A 15,824-nucleotide genomic window follows, 5' to 3' on the forward strand; every position below is an offset into this window, starting at 1 on the left:
GTTTTTTGATAATATTAATATTTTCGGAAATAATCGCTCTTAAAGGAAAAAAAAGTGCGTCCCCCCCCTCTAACTTTTGAACCATATGTTTAAAAAATATGAAAAAAATCACAAAAGTAGAACTTTATAAAGACTTTCTAGGAAAATTGTTTTGAACTTTATAGGTTCAGTAGTTTTTGAGAAAAATACGGAAAACTACGGAACCCTACACTGAGCGTGGCCCGACACGCTCTTGGCCGGTTTTTTTAATGAGGTAAATACTACCATAGAGACTAATACCTCAACATAGAGATAATTAATTTTACTGAAAAATTCTTTTTTAGGAAATAATATGATTTCACAATCTATAACTTACCACAATAAATAAAGACGGGCCGGACTAAATAGACCATTTTTATTCTGTAAACAATAATTATTCTGAAAAAAAAAGCAATATAGACAGTCTCATAAAACTGCTTAGACCAAAACTAAAGTCGTAGTGGTAAACTCTTTATTGTACAAAAATACAGTAAATACATACAGTTAATAACAGTACAAAGGCGAACTTATATATATTATCATTATTCCCTCTATTGAACTCTTCCAGATAACCTTTAGTAAATGAGAGTATAATGTAATAATTCTGATTCTGTAGGTACTTTAATAGGGAACTTGACTGTAGTTAAAATAAAATATCTTATACCATGCACGAAATAAAGCATCAGATAATTATAAGAAAAACATGGACAGAAGTTATTTTTAAGTCCAATTTCTATTTAATAAGTCCGTACTTAGAAATACATATATATTATAAAGTAACTAAGTTGACCGTGACGTCACTCACTTCGATTTCATAGAAATTCCTTATTAGCAAGTCGTTCCAATTCGTTTTGACAGTTTGTAAAAAGAAGCTGATTTAACTAGGAGGCAAGTAGCCTATTGTGGACAAACTGGACAAGCTCTCAAAATAAAAAAAATTCTAAGCCTAGTGGCATCGATTGCAGACATTTCTGCTAATCAGAAGTTAAAATTAAGCTCTCAAAATACTGGAGAATGGCCCTTTCTAGTCGCTCGCGCACCTATATAGTATACTATGATTTATAACCACGCGCTGCCTACTATAAATTACGATCGGTAATGATCTCGGATGATATATCGACTCGATAAACAAATCGATGCGCCGCCGAATAAAATACCGAATAAGACAAAAGGAATGAGATTTAGCGTAGATGGGTCATGGCCCGCGGTTGTGAGACAATTGAATGTTTGGAGATCTAAATGTTGCTGCACGTTTTGTTTTAATGTTGTCGATTAACGAAGTTTATTCTTCTTCGGGTGTAGTCGCAGTTTAGCAATCATCATAGCAGTCCTTGACGATAAATGGCTACGACTTTTAAACTGAGTCCAAAACAGAGGCCTCTATGGCCACTGTAATTTTGCGTTGTGTGGTAAAACACATGTGATTACACATTCAGAACAAAGCTTAGGCAAGGACTTCAACCTTACAGAAAACCGCAACCAGCTCTAAACACGCTACTCATATGTATTCCTGCCGGTGAGTAAGGTTGCCAGAACTCAACGTGTACATAGGCTATTAAGTACTTACATATATGGTTATGTCCCCAGGGTGGCTAGCCGAATGGCACAATCGCTCACGAAACGCTCACGAAACGAAGCGCTAGTAGATATCTATCTCTATCGCGCTTGCGTATTGGCGCGACAGAGCCAGCGGCGTATCGCTTTCGTTTGGCGTCGGAGAAATGCCATTCGGCTACGGGGCCTGATCTGCACGTCTCGCCATTTGGCGTGTTTGAGCTGCATTCTGCAGCGCTCCCACGTCGCATGCGATGGCGGACGATGAAGCTATTAACACCTAGTTTTTCTGGACATAGTGACCATACGTGGCGTTGTAGCCTAAAAGGTCCTGTCTCGTGTGTAATAGGGATCTTTTTATCTGAATCATGAGGACTGTTTAGGCATACAAAGCCACTTAGAGAGAAGGGTAAAATATCGACTCCGCGTGTGGATTTGAATTAGGTACTAAAACCTGCTTGAAACTAGAAAGGAACTGCTTTCCATCAGGCGGCTCGTCTGCTCGTTTGCTGCCAATTTCATAAAAAAAAACTAAGCTCTCTATGCAATAATGTTATTATGAACACAGGAGCGTAAGTTTAGGTCTAATGAGAGAAAAACTTGTGATAAACTTTTATAAAGAGGCCTCTTTCTTATAAAGCTTTCTGTAATTGGATTTATCGCTTTTTTGTTTCTTTTGAGTGAGAACAATTCTGAAGAGAAATTCTCATGAAACGTCGCTTTTTACAGTCGCTTCTGCAGTACCAACACAAATTACACATCCATTTTGTACATCTGATTGTACATTGGGCGGAAAGAGGTTATATATTTAACGTTTATGTAATTATTTTTGATATTTCAAGATTGCTACTGAAAATAACGTGTCTATGTTTGAAAGTCTTTTAATTTCCAAATAAGGTGTGAATGTGAATGCACTTTAATTTATATTTGAAATAGTTTTCAAATATAAAAGACCAACTAGCAGAACATTTTGTTAACATTTCACTGTCAGTACCCTCACGACTGTCATTTGTATCCCATTTTATTACACCCATGAACTCCCTCGATGCCCTCCCGTTTGACACTCCACATTCCCACCTCCTTATCGTCCCAATCGGTTAAACACTAATCACTCGATGGACGAAACCATTACGCCGCAGCGTAATGGCAGGACTCGCCGCCTCGTCCAATAAATCCTGCTCCGCGCGAGATAGCATCTTGGTCGAGGAATTCCTCCAGTAAAAATGCAATGTTTTAATTCTCTCGCTGGGAAACTTGACGATCCACACGATAAACAATTTTCGACTTTTTCTCTTTTTTACTCGGAGTTATGTAGACGGTGAGGCTGTAAAAATTCATTGGCTATACGGATACCAAAATGGAGGATTCCGGCTTAATGGCAGAATGAAGCCACTGACGAAATTTATATTTGTTTTGCTGCGTGTCATTATAGACGCGTTTTGTTTGGGGCATGTGGAAAACTTTAGATATGTCTGAACAAATGCGTATACAAGTTTATCTGATCAGTAACATAACGATATGTTTGATGGCTGTAGCTTTTTAAATATTGATAGCTGGACTGATACCTACGGCAGAGAACGTGCGCTGAAATGAAGATAAGCAATCAGATATGCATACATACAATCATACAATCACGACTGTATCCCATAAAGGGGTAGGCAGAGCACATGAAACTACTAAAGCTTCAGTGCCACTCTTGGCAAATAAGATCAGATATGCAATTTTAGAATACCAACCAAACATCTTTATTAAATTGTAGATAAGTAATAAAAGTGAAATATTGGAATATTAACTTTTTTTGAAAGACAAAGTTCCATGCTAAAAGTAGAACTAAATACTTCCCAGTTACGTGCGACAGAGAATCTTACCTTCCTAATAATCATTATACAGATCGGGAACTTATCACAGAATCGGATTCCTTTAACATTATTGCACGTTTTGCATCTTTTAAGATGCTCTTTTGTTGCGTGCTTCTAGTTCATTTGTAAACATGCTTGTAGTTCCCATGGTCTTGTCTGGTCAGCTGAAATTAGACCATTATCTACAGAGTCATGTCTGTCCAGTTACCAACTCCTAACTGCATATTTATATACCTTAACGTCTTTTCAATAAGATTCAAGAACGAAAAGTAAACAGAGTCGACATTCTTAAACCAGACTATTGTCAGCCTATCAGTGTCAAAGCAAGTGTCAAGTGTCTTCTGTAACAGCAAGTTTTAAGTGACCATTCGTAGGTCTAGAACCTTGACAATAACAATAACCTTGACTGGTCATTTTGTAAGATCTATTTCTTTCGAATAAAATTTAGGTATAATTAAAAGGCACTACAATCTAGCAGAATTTTTAATGATTTATTTTATAGATTTCACTACGTGTGCTAATCCTGAGGATAGGTACTTTTTACTGGCTTTTTAGACTTTTGCGCCTACCAATAGTTGTCAATTAATTATCTGTGTAATTTTATACAAAACTAGCTCGTAATAATCTCCCATCAGTAGGATCAAGATATATATAGATAGAAAGTACACCAGTGACACATGATTGGCGCGAGATTTTGTCGCCGCGAGATAAAATATCATGCGTCTTCTTCTTATTTTATTAATGACATAAGGACGGTAATATATCTCGCGGCGACATACTCTCGCGCCAAGCATATGCTAACTCTGCAGGTAGGTTCAAACTCGCTCTTTGGAAAGGTACCTACTTGTCTCTGTAAATAAAATTTACGCATGTTCAGTATATTGTGTCAATAGTTACTTGAAGTAACAATCTTGAATGACCATTTAAGGGCCTTATGTTACGTCAATAAGATTTACGTAGGATCAGTCGGCACTGACGAGGATGGCACAAACATGCCGACAGAAAGCCGAACTGATCTGATCTGACTGACAGAGACAGATACATGGGTCAGTGAGTTGATATTTATTTTGTTTTACGTTGAGTAGTTGTACTGTAGACCGTAAATAGCCATTGTTTTTCCTGTTCGTTGACTTTTCTTTTATATTTTCGTTTTTATTCTATGTATTTTTTCATTCTTTTAGGTTTTCGGTAGTGATCCTTTTGGCTAGATAGAATTTGTTAAAAATGTTAATGAAAATCTGGTCACGATATTCATAATTCAATATCGAGTACCAACGAACTCGTTTAAAAAAAATGAACAGAGGCTGAAATTGAATTAGCTATTCATTTCTTTAAAAAGGGCCCTAGCTGTAACTGTTATAATTTTATTAGGATATTAATAAATTTATAGTTAGCTATATGTGTAATAAAAATTTCAACGCAGCTGATTTTAAAGTGTCGTCAAAAGAAAACGATTCCTGAGCTTTGATGCTTCGTCAGCCCTTATGAAATATACAACAGCCATATATGGGCACTCGTCCTTTTATTATGACATCTGATAAATCCGAATGTGCTTTTTTCTGTTCCACACATAGTGTAGGATACGACCGCAAAATCATGTAGTTCATTGCCAATGTAAGGAAACTGTAGCTCAATTCATTTTAAGTTAGTTTTATGTTACGAGGCAAATTAACAGACAAATCGGCAAATTCGCAACTTCAAATTGGTTTCAAGCCATTATACCTCTATGTTTGCTACCAGCTTAAAATAAGGAAACTCTATTTTATTACAAGTTTGAAGATAATATCGACCTGGAATAGCCGCACGCGGATAGGTTATTCTATAAATCACTTTTTTTCTCAAATAAAAACGATTTTAAAATGGCTTTCACTGAAGGCAAGAATTGCGGCAAAGTGACTGTTCGCGCTCAAGTTTTCTATAAGTTAAGATCAACTTAATTTTCTACAGGCTACTAATTTTTCCCGTCGTGTCTCAGCCTACCCTCGCAATGTTTAGTGGTGCCGCAAGCGTTAGAACCTGCGCTTGTTTTTGCTCCGAAGCATGTTTAAAACATGACAACATGTGTTGTGGTGATTGGACACGAGCGAAGGGTTTTTACCTCCGACCGAGGGATTCCTAAGAACAACTTGTAACTCACTATAGATGAACCTTGTCCCTTTGTAAGTTGGTATATTATGTTTTAGTTAATATATGGAAAAGATACGCGCCGTAACGCGTTAGCAAAGGTTTTGTGGACATAGCTGAGCGGTGTCCTAATGTCTAAATGGTTAATTATAATTTTAAAGATATACTGTAACACAAGGTTTTGTGGGATGTCTGAAATATTTAGTAGGGTGCTGCTAAATAAACAAGTAGCTATAAAAAAGTTGTAAGATGCATGGATACTGGAACTGTCTTCACTGCTTATTTGACTTTCATAGTTTTTGCGTTTTAAAAATGTATAATTCAGCTCCATGAGGATACCCATGTTAACGATTTGGTGACGAACAACATTATTTTACGAAGAGTATAATAATATATTATGTAAAATTGAGCGAATATTTTAATTCGTTAAAATCAAACCTTAGGGAATAGCAGTGCCTCCTAACGCACTTAACGCAGCATGTTTATAGTTTATCGGACGGCCATGTTTAACTACTTAAATGAAATAAGTTCCTATTTGTCTCAATAACTTTAACTTACAGTCTACCTCCAAATAAATGTCTGGCCCTATTTGAAGTCTGGTTTATGAGCTTGCAATTTCAACTTGACTCCTGATTACATCCTAAAAATACGAGTTCAGAAAGATCAATCGACTCCCAAAAAAGTACCAGGACCTCAGAAGCTAAACGATCTGTGCAGCAAAAACCCACACAATGGCTGATAAATCATACCGCAGTTATGCGCGGCGCGACCGACCGGGCTCGCGGTCATTTGTCCTATTAATTATATCGTACACTGTTTTCATACTGTATCGTTTTAATTATGGCTGGATACGGTGACCATTATGAATTTGCTAGAATGACCTTTGGTTTGTGAACTTCACCCTCAACTGTATGGTCTCTTGTTTTAAAATCGTTCTCCTCAAATGAATGATGAATTGCCAGGTTCAAAAGTGTACTCGTAAAAAGATTCTCTTATTTTTAATAATCGAAGTGGCAGAGAATTTAAATATCTTGACTGTACTAAATGCTCTTGGAAAATATACTAAATGCTGGTGCTGAGTTACTTTAAGCATCTCAACTACGTTTTACTACCCTGTATTAAAGATACTACCTCGTATTTAGAACTTAGAATCGACAACATACTTCAATTTACACACAAAGAGGTATCGATTTCAACTCTATCGCGTTCTACGATCAATTTTGTCAATTGAAATCGATAGTGAACATGTTGTCCATTAAAGTCGAGTAAACCTCAATTGTAGGCAATTTCCAGTCTCTTAAGTAGCCGTAATCGAGTGTCGCTGTTGGGTAATGTTACATTGTTGGCCCGTAGATAGGGTGTCCATAAGTCAAGGTTTTTTCTGACATGTATATCAGTATCGCTTTTCTGTGAAGGAAAACATCACTAATTCCAATAAAGCCTAGTTACCCTTCGGGCGGAAGGGCAGATGGCAGTCGCTTTCGTAAAATTAGTGTCAACGCCTAATCTTGGGATTAGTTGCCAAAAGTGGACCTGGGCTCTCATGTAACGCACGGAGGATGATGATGTAGGTATCTTAATATCAGTGGCCGTATCATGCGTCACTTTCGCATTTACTCAATGGTTAGAACGTGACAGACATGGTGACAAATGATAGACAGACGTCCATCTTAGACCAGCAGGATTTTTCGTCCTTTGCACGGGGACTTAGCGACTATAGCGACGTTTTCAAAAACTTCGACTACTAGCTGCTGCAGAATACGGACACATTTAAAAAATAAAAAACCAGCCAAGAGCGTGTCGGGCCACGCTCAGTGTAGGGTTCCGTAGTTTTCCTTATTTTTCTCAAAAACTACTAAACCCATCAAGTTTAAAACAATTTTCCTAGAAAGTCTTTATAAAGTTCTACTTTTGTGATTTTTTCATAATTTTTAAATATACGGTTCAAAAATTAGAGGGTGGGGACGCACTTTTTTTCCTTTAGGAGCGATTATTTCCGAAACTATTAATACTCGTACTATCAAAAAACGATCGTAGTTAACCCTTATTCATTTTTAAATAACTATCCAACAATATATCACACGTTGGGGTTGGAATGAAAAAAATATCAGCCCCCAATTTACATGTAGGAGGGGTACCCTAATAAAACATTTTTTTCCATTTTTTATTTTTGCACTTTGTTGGCGTGATTGATATACATATTGGTACCAAATTTCAGCTTTCTAGTGCTAACGATTTCTGAGATTATCCGCGGACGGACGGACAGACAGACATGGCGAAAATATAAGGGTTCCTTGTTGACTACTGAACCCTAAAAAAGGGGTCGGAAACATGACTGCCCACTTAAGGATTTTTAAACCTATCAACGCGGAATCGGCTCTAGCCGAACAAAAATCGTTCGTTGGTATGACACTGACGGCTCAACCACGACATTGGTCTAGGCGCGACAGCGGTGAGCGGTGGCCATACATTGGAGCGAGACACAGCGATGGGACTTTTCATTCGCACGTACGAGTATGGCTGCCGCTCACCGCTGTCGCGCTAAGACCAATGTCGTGGCTGGGCCGTGAACGTATGCATACGCATCTTCATACTAACGAGGTAACGAGCAATTTTTGGTCGCGTCGACAGATTTGGAGACCCTTACCTGACGATTCAAAAACCTGATAATAAGATACAAGTTTCAATTATGGCCACTAAATAGTATTGTTAGTATTTCCCCCGCATTGTCCCATAAAGTTTTTCAGTCCAGCCAATTTGGAGCGGCGCGGCGGCGGCGGCACAAAGAAGAGTTCGCGCCAAATCTTTTTGTCCCCGCGTCGACACGGCCCTTAATTTATTTATTTACTTTATGTATATTTTATTTATTTATACATTGTTGGTTATTTACTGCTCTTTCGGTTAAAGATGAGTGGAAATAAAGACTGCATCCACATTGCGGAAAGATTTGAAAGAATGTTGAAGACTAACAATTTTGGCACAAGCTTTTATCGCCGCCCGTACCTTTCTTTCAGCAGTCAGTCTTAAAAGTTTGATGATCGTTTCAGTCACAGTTAAAGAATATCTTGTTTTAACAGCTGCCTGCCGTTCTGGCAGAACTTCAGACTCCTGAATAATTATATCTCAAGTAAGACACACTAATAAAGAAGACCATGTTTATTGTTTTGTATTTCTCCGCTCACTCTTCATAATCATCTGAATATACTCATCCTCCTTGCGTTATCCCGGCAATCCCGGCATTTGCCGCGGCTCATGGGAGCCTGGGGTCCGCTGTGACAACTAATCCCAAGACTTGGCGTAGGCACTAGTTTCACAAAAGCGACTGCCATCTGACCTACCAACCCAAAGGGTAACTAGGCCTTATTGGAATTAGTCCGGTTTCCTCACGATGTTTTCCTTCACCGAAAAGCGACTGGCAAATATCAAATGACATTTCACACATAAGTTCCGAAAAACAGATTGAAAGTCGCACACTTTTACCGCTAGGCCACCAGCGCTTCAAAAATACTGCTAGTTCGCTCAGGGCAACAGGTTCCTTATTAAACACAGACAAGAAGTAAAACGTGACGAGTACTGAATCGATAATCTTTATTAAGTAGGTAATTAAATTCCTCCCTGACAGAGTAAAAGGACATCAAGAAGAACAATGGCTGCTACAGACGACAGAGTTGGCAATTACCTCCGTCTCAGGCCGAACGCTCGTCTAGCAGTGGCTTTATGTGCGTGTACTGAGATAACGTGCCGGCTCGCTGTGACGAATTTGATGTGCATTATTTTTTATGTTTAGTAATTTTGATATGAATGGTGAGGAAATAAGATTAGACAACGCGTTTTAAGTATAAAGCATCTTCCAACTGCTAAAAAGTTATGGTTATTAGTGGAATAATTCGATTGGAATGGTAAAACTATTGAACGGGGTTCTCTCTTTATAACAGTTTTATTTTTATTTTATTTTTGTAGTTAAGTATTTTTATACGTAGCTTTTGTTATTTAGCTTTATTTTTATTTGGTTTAATTTTAGTTTTAATGTTATAGTTTTAATTGTTTAGTCATATTTTTAGTATAGGTACATAATATTACTATGTACATAACTAATTCCAATAAGGCCTAGATACCCTTTGGGTTGGAAGGTCAGATGGCAGTCGCTTTCGTAAACCTAGTGCCTACGCCAAACCTTGGGATTAGTTGTCACAGCGGATCCCGGGCTCCCATGAGCCGCGGTAAATGCCGGGATAACGCAAGGAGGATGATGATAATCATACCATAATGTCTTAACCAAAAATGTAAAAAAAAAGAATGTAGAAAGAGACAAAAAGTAGCCTATGTCCTAGCCTATCTCCACTTAAAAAAATCACGTCAATTCGTCGCTCCGTCTTGCCGTGAAAGACGGACAAACAAACAGACACACTCACTCTCCGATTTATAACATTAGTATATTATGTGTTGGCCTTGTGCATTGCACATAACTAACATCTTATGAGCCATGAGCTTGAAATAAATGAAATTTAATTTAATTTAATTTTAATTGCGCCTTATTGGTGTCCTTTGTATATACGTATTCACAAAAAAATATCAATCGTTACATTCTACTAAAACATGCTTAAAGTTGACAACCATTAATTAAAAAAAAAATACTAGTGAAACTTAATGTTAATTACATAAAAGTTAAATACCAATTCCACAGCAAATAATCGAATAGTAAATCGTAGTTATAATCGCCTGCGCAAACGCAGCGACGCCAACGACCCATAAATCGCGTCGCGTGATCGCCCGGTATTTAACAGAGGGCGCCATGATAATTACAATCAATAATCGCTTACACGATATATAAACCGAATACCACTATCAATCTAACCATTCCAAACTAAAGCTCTGTTTACACATTGATTAGTGCAAGTGAGAAGTGCAAGTGTTAAGTGATTAGTAAAATCAATGTCGACGACCGGTCTGATTTAGCGGCTAGTGACCCTGCCTGCTAAGCCCTGCTTAGAATCCCGGTAAGGGCATTTATTTGTGTGATGAGCACAGATATTTTGTTCTTGAGTCATGGATGATTTCTATGTATATAAGTATTTCTATATTATATATCTTTGTCTGAGTACCCACAACACAAGCCTTCTTGAGCTTACCGTGGGACTCAGCCAATCTGTGTAAGAATGTCCTATAATATTTATGTATTTATTTATAATGTGTAAACGGTCACGCATCTGTTGAAAGTGACAAGTACAAGTGCGAATTGCAAGTGTGAAGTGAATAGACGCTTGGTCTATCTGTTAAGTGGCCTCCGAACCCCGGCTCGTACCAATCAGTTTTTCGGAACTTATGTGCGAAATGTAATTTGATATTTGCCAGTCGCTTTTCGGTGAAGGAGAACATCGTGAGCAAAACCGGACAAATCCCAATAAGGCCTAGTTACCCTTCTAAAACGAAAAAACTAGTGCTTACGCCAAATCTTGAGATTAGTTGTCATTAGCGGACCATAGGCTCCCATGAGTGCCGGGATAACGCAAGGAGGATGATGATGAAGTGGGCTTGTTGTGTATACATGTACCTACATCGTATGTACCTATCTATAGCTATAGATGCATAACCAACGCGCTCGCTGTGTGCCTTGTCAAACCACTCTTATTTAGTATTAAATCAGCAACAGCCACATTCGGTCGTTTTACTTAAATTCCTCCCGAACATTAGCTTGGCCGGTGTTTCGCCCGTGGTGCAGTGAACGCTGTTCCTATTGTAAGGACATCACTAGTCGCTGGTCCCCATCCCTAGGCATCGCTGTCAACTGGGCGTCAGACGGACTGGAAGCTTCGATTGGGAGCGTCTGTCACTAAGATTGTATTTTGAGATTCCGTTCAATAAACTGTATAATTAATAGTGGTATCCTGGTGTTTTTACTCTAACAGTTTCAGAAGCGCGATATTAAGTACCCATATACGCCCGTACTATGTAATTTGTCCGAAATTGACAATGTCACCATTCTCGCGCCGCGCTCGTAACCATTTATTGTCGTCGAACAGTATTTAATTAACACCAGTCGATCTGATTCAACGAGTAAAGACACTAGCACCATATAATACAGTTAAAAGTGTAAGAGGCAAAGTACGTGATCAAATAGTTGTCCGTAATTGTGCCAACAAAGAGATAGAACATGCCTAGTGTGCTGGCGTGTCTTGTGTTGTCTTTCAGATTCATTGCAGTTTACGAGATATTCACACTTTGGAGTAATAATTTATCATAATGAGTGTGAAATCGGAAGTAAAAGTGATCCAAACACAGTGCTCTGGGGCTGAAATTATCAACATCCACTATAGTAGCCTGTGTTGTGTTTCTTTCTTTCAGATCAACTTAGTTATGTACATGTTGAAGATACTGATACTTTTATATACTCACAAAATGTATCACAATAAGTACCACAGTAAGTCATGGACGGTGAGATGCTAACCACATCCAAGTTGTCATTCACATAATGCTCCGGGCAAAGAGTATTACCAGTATATATAGAGGGGCTGCAGTAATGAATAATCATTAGCTCACTTGTGTGTTGTGTTTTTGTGCTTCCAGATATGTTTCAGAATACTTAATACATATTGAACCTACTTGTGATATATTGACAATTGTCACGGTGTCACAGTGAAACAGAATATAAGATAAGTTTCAATCTAAATGGCACCTAAATGATTCCTTATAACATGTGACTTTATGGGTTTTATGATCTACAAAGAGAGATGATCATTATCTTGCCCTATTTGTCATATTAAAAATAAGTTTGTCCGGAATGACATGGAATAAGGTATTTATCCTACTCAATAATATTGTGCCATTGCATCTGGCTTATGTAAGTATGCTGACAGTAAATACATTTTAAATTCACTACAGGTTAGTATAATGGATGAGTAAATAAGCATAAGAAAACTTTGACAACTCTTTTGTTACTATAAGTTTTGTCACTTTACCGGGGACTGTATTTTGAAATCTGTCTTAGTGACATTCTTATGCATATAAACTCTGTATGATCTTGCATTTTTCTAAATGAGGAAACATGTTGCTATATTACATGGCACAAATTCATCAAAAATGTTGATAAAATAATAATAATATTAACATAATAATATTTTGATGAGGTTAATTATGCATCTTTGTAAAACCATAATGTGTGTTAAAATTAAGGGCATAGCACTGAAGTATAGTGTATTGTTGATGCTGTTTTGTTTATAATAATGCTGGTTTAGCATTGCAAACATTTTTGACAAGAAATGTAATCAATGTAATCATGTTCTAAATTGAACCAAAGACAAATATATTACCTAGACAGACACTTGGAACATTTATTATCATGACATAGTCCAGTGTCCATTTAATGCATTGACAGTGATATAATTTGTTCTTTAAATTACATTCCTTTCCAGATTAATTTATTGATTACAGTAGTTGCCTGCCGGTAATCCGGAGACTATTGACCATAAGTTGAAAATACTTGCATTGATAAGGCATGATTCCAGAAGTTCCTGAGGTTAAATCTTGCTAAAAGCTGGAAACACCAAACTGGATATCTATTGAACTATTTATGACACTGGTAAAATTTGTCATAGCTAATGGTAAGAGATTTTGATATTTATAGACCCGATGGACTTTAACGGTCTACATGCTATACTTGTCTGTTACAACAAATCAGTTTGATTTGGAATTGGGCTTGAAACATGCCAATCAGTTAAGTTTTTAAAAGATGTGCAATAATCTGAGGTAAATAACTTAATTGGAGCTTCTAATAATTTTAATCACTTCACTGCGAAGGAATGTTTCCGAACCGAAGCATGACAAACAGGTTACCGTTTGAAGTTGACAAGTATTGTCTACTTTTAATATGTTCTGTTCCTTGAAATATAAAAATAACTATACACTTCTATTGCTTCTTGATTTCACAAGAATATATATATTTTACATGTTTGTGACTTTTGCAAGAATCAAAAATAATGATATTTTGTTATAAAAACCCATTAACCTGTACTAAGTATTCTTGCATATGCATAGTATTAACACAACTAACAAAATTATGTAGTTGTGCAGGTGGCAGCTATATGGATAATGTTGTGCTTTAAATTGCACATATACCTACAGCTGGAGCACCTCTCTAGTGTGTCTTTTGAAGCATTGTCTGGCAAGCCTGATGGTTTAATCAATAAGCTTATGCACCATGCCTGATGATGATATATAAATACCTTTGTCAAGAACGATTTGGTAAGTGAACAATGATAGATAAACTATTACATTATTTGAATGTAGTGAAACCTCGATAAGTCAAGCCAAGTGCCATAAGATTATTCTTGGTTGACTGGAATGTATTTCAATAATGGTATATATAGTAAGCGTGTTACCTTAGGGGCACGGGAAAAATAAGACAAGTTGCACGCTGGATTAAGAACCGAGTTGTGTTTTGCCTTATTAGTCTCAGATTAAGAACTGAGTTGTCATTACATATATGCACGCCGGATTAAGAACCGAGTTGTGTTTTGTCTTATTGGTCTCAGATTAAGAACTGAGTTGTCATTACATATATGCACGCCGGATTGAGAACCGAGTTGTGTTTTGTCTTATTAGTCTCAGATTAAGAACTGAGTTGTCATTACATATATGCACGCCGGATTGAGAACCGAGTTGTATTTTGTCTTATTAGTCTCAGATTAAGAACTGAGTTGTCATTACATATATGCACGCCGGATTAAGAACCGAGCTGTGTTTTGTCTTATTGGTCTCAGATTAAGAACTGAGTTGTCATTACATATATGCACACCGGATTGAGAACCGAGTTGTGTTTTGTCTTATTAGTCTCAGATTAAGAACTGAGTTGTCATTACATATATGCACGCCGGATTGAGAACCGAGTTGTGTTTTGTCTTATTACTTTCAGATTAAGAACTGAGTTTCCATTGCATATATACACGCCGGATTAAGAACCGAGTTGTGTTGCCTTTACATGATGTTAATAATATATTCTGTTCACAGGGTTTCCTGATAAGCACATTGTACCTGAATCTTGTGGTATCCATGGTAGTGTAATTAATGTGATATCCACAAATGAAGTGATTTCCGTCACTTAAAGTGTGAGTCATAATTATAATGATTACTTTAATGTCTGCTATACATTTAGCACTTTGATTATTGTTTCTTAAGTAGTTCTGTTTATGCGATGCAGGTCTTTGGAGACGGACCATCATGTGTTCTGTAGACTATCCTTAATAGGTTAGTTCTGTTTCTGGTATTTGTGATGCAGGTCTTTGGAGACGGACCATCATGTGTTCTGTAGACTATCCTTAATAGGCTAGTTCTGTTTTTGTTATTTGTGATGTAGGTCTTTACAGACGCCATCATGTGTTATATAGACTATCCTTAAGAGGATTGGTCTGTTTTTGTTATTTGTGATGTAGGTCTTTACAGACGCCATCATGTGTTATATAGACTATCCTTAAGAGGATTGGTCTGTTTTTGTTATTTGTGATGTAGGTCTTTACAGACGCCATCATGTGTTATATAGACTATCCTTAAGAGGATTGGTCTGTTTTTGTTATTTGTGATGTAGGTCTTTACAGACGCCATCATGTGTTATATAGACTATCCTTAAGAGGATTGGTCTGTTTTTGTTATTTGTGATGTAGGTCTTTACAGACGCCATCATGTGTTATATAGACTATCCTTAAGAGGATTTGTCTGTTTTTGTTATTTGTGATGTAGGTCTTTACAGACGCCATCATGTGTTATATAGACTATCCTTAAGAGGATTAGTCTGTTTCTGTTATTTGTGATGTAGGTCTTTAGAGACGCCATCATGTGTTACATAGACTATCCTTAAGAGGATTAGTCTGTTTCTGTTATTTGTGATGTAGGTCTTCAGAGACGCCATCATGTGTTACATAGACTTTCCTTAAGAGGATTGTTCTGTTTCTGTTATTTGTGATGAAGGTCTTCAGAGACGCCATCATGTGTTACATAGACTTTCCTTAAGAGGATTGTTCTGTTTCTGTTATTTGTGATGAAGGTCTTCAGAGACGCCATCATGTGTTATATAGGCTTTCCTTAAGAGGATTGTTCTGTTTCTGTTATTTGTGATGTAGGTCTTCATAGACGCCATCATGTGTTACATAGACTTTCCTTAAGAGGATTGTTCTGGTTCTGTTATTTGTGATGTAGGTCTTCATAGACGCCATCATGTGTTACATAGACTTTCCTTAAGAGGATTGTTCTGTTTCTGTTATTGTGATGTAGGTCTTCACA

The 15,824-nt window shown here is 37.2% G+C and overlaps 1 protein-coding gene across 1 annotated transcript in view; it reads right to left on the reverse strand.

Annotated features, from left to right (window-relative positions):
* The window catches only part of LOC125235751 (neurobeachin-like), a 462,438-nt gene that overhangs the window by 191,652 nt on the left and 254,962 nt on the right, over nucleotides 1-15,824 (reverse strand).

Source organism: Leguminivora glycinivorella, chromosome 18 (assembly GCF_023078275.1).
Source record: "Leguminivora glycinivorella isolate SPB_JAAS2020 chromosome 18, LegGlyc_1.1, whole genome shotgun sequence".
In the NCBI taxonomy this organism is placed as follows: Eukaryota; Metazoa; Arthropoda; class Insecta; order Lepidoptera; family Tortricidae; genus Leguminivora; species Leguminivora glycinivorella.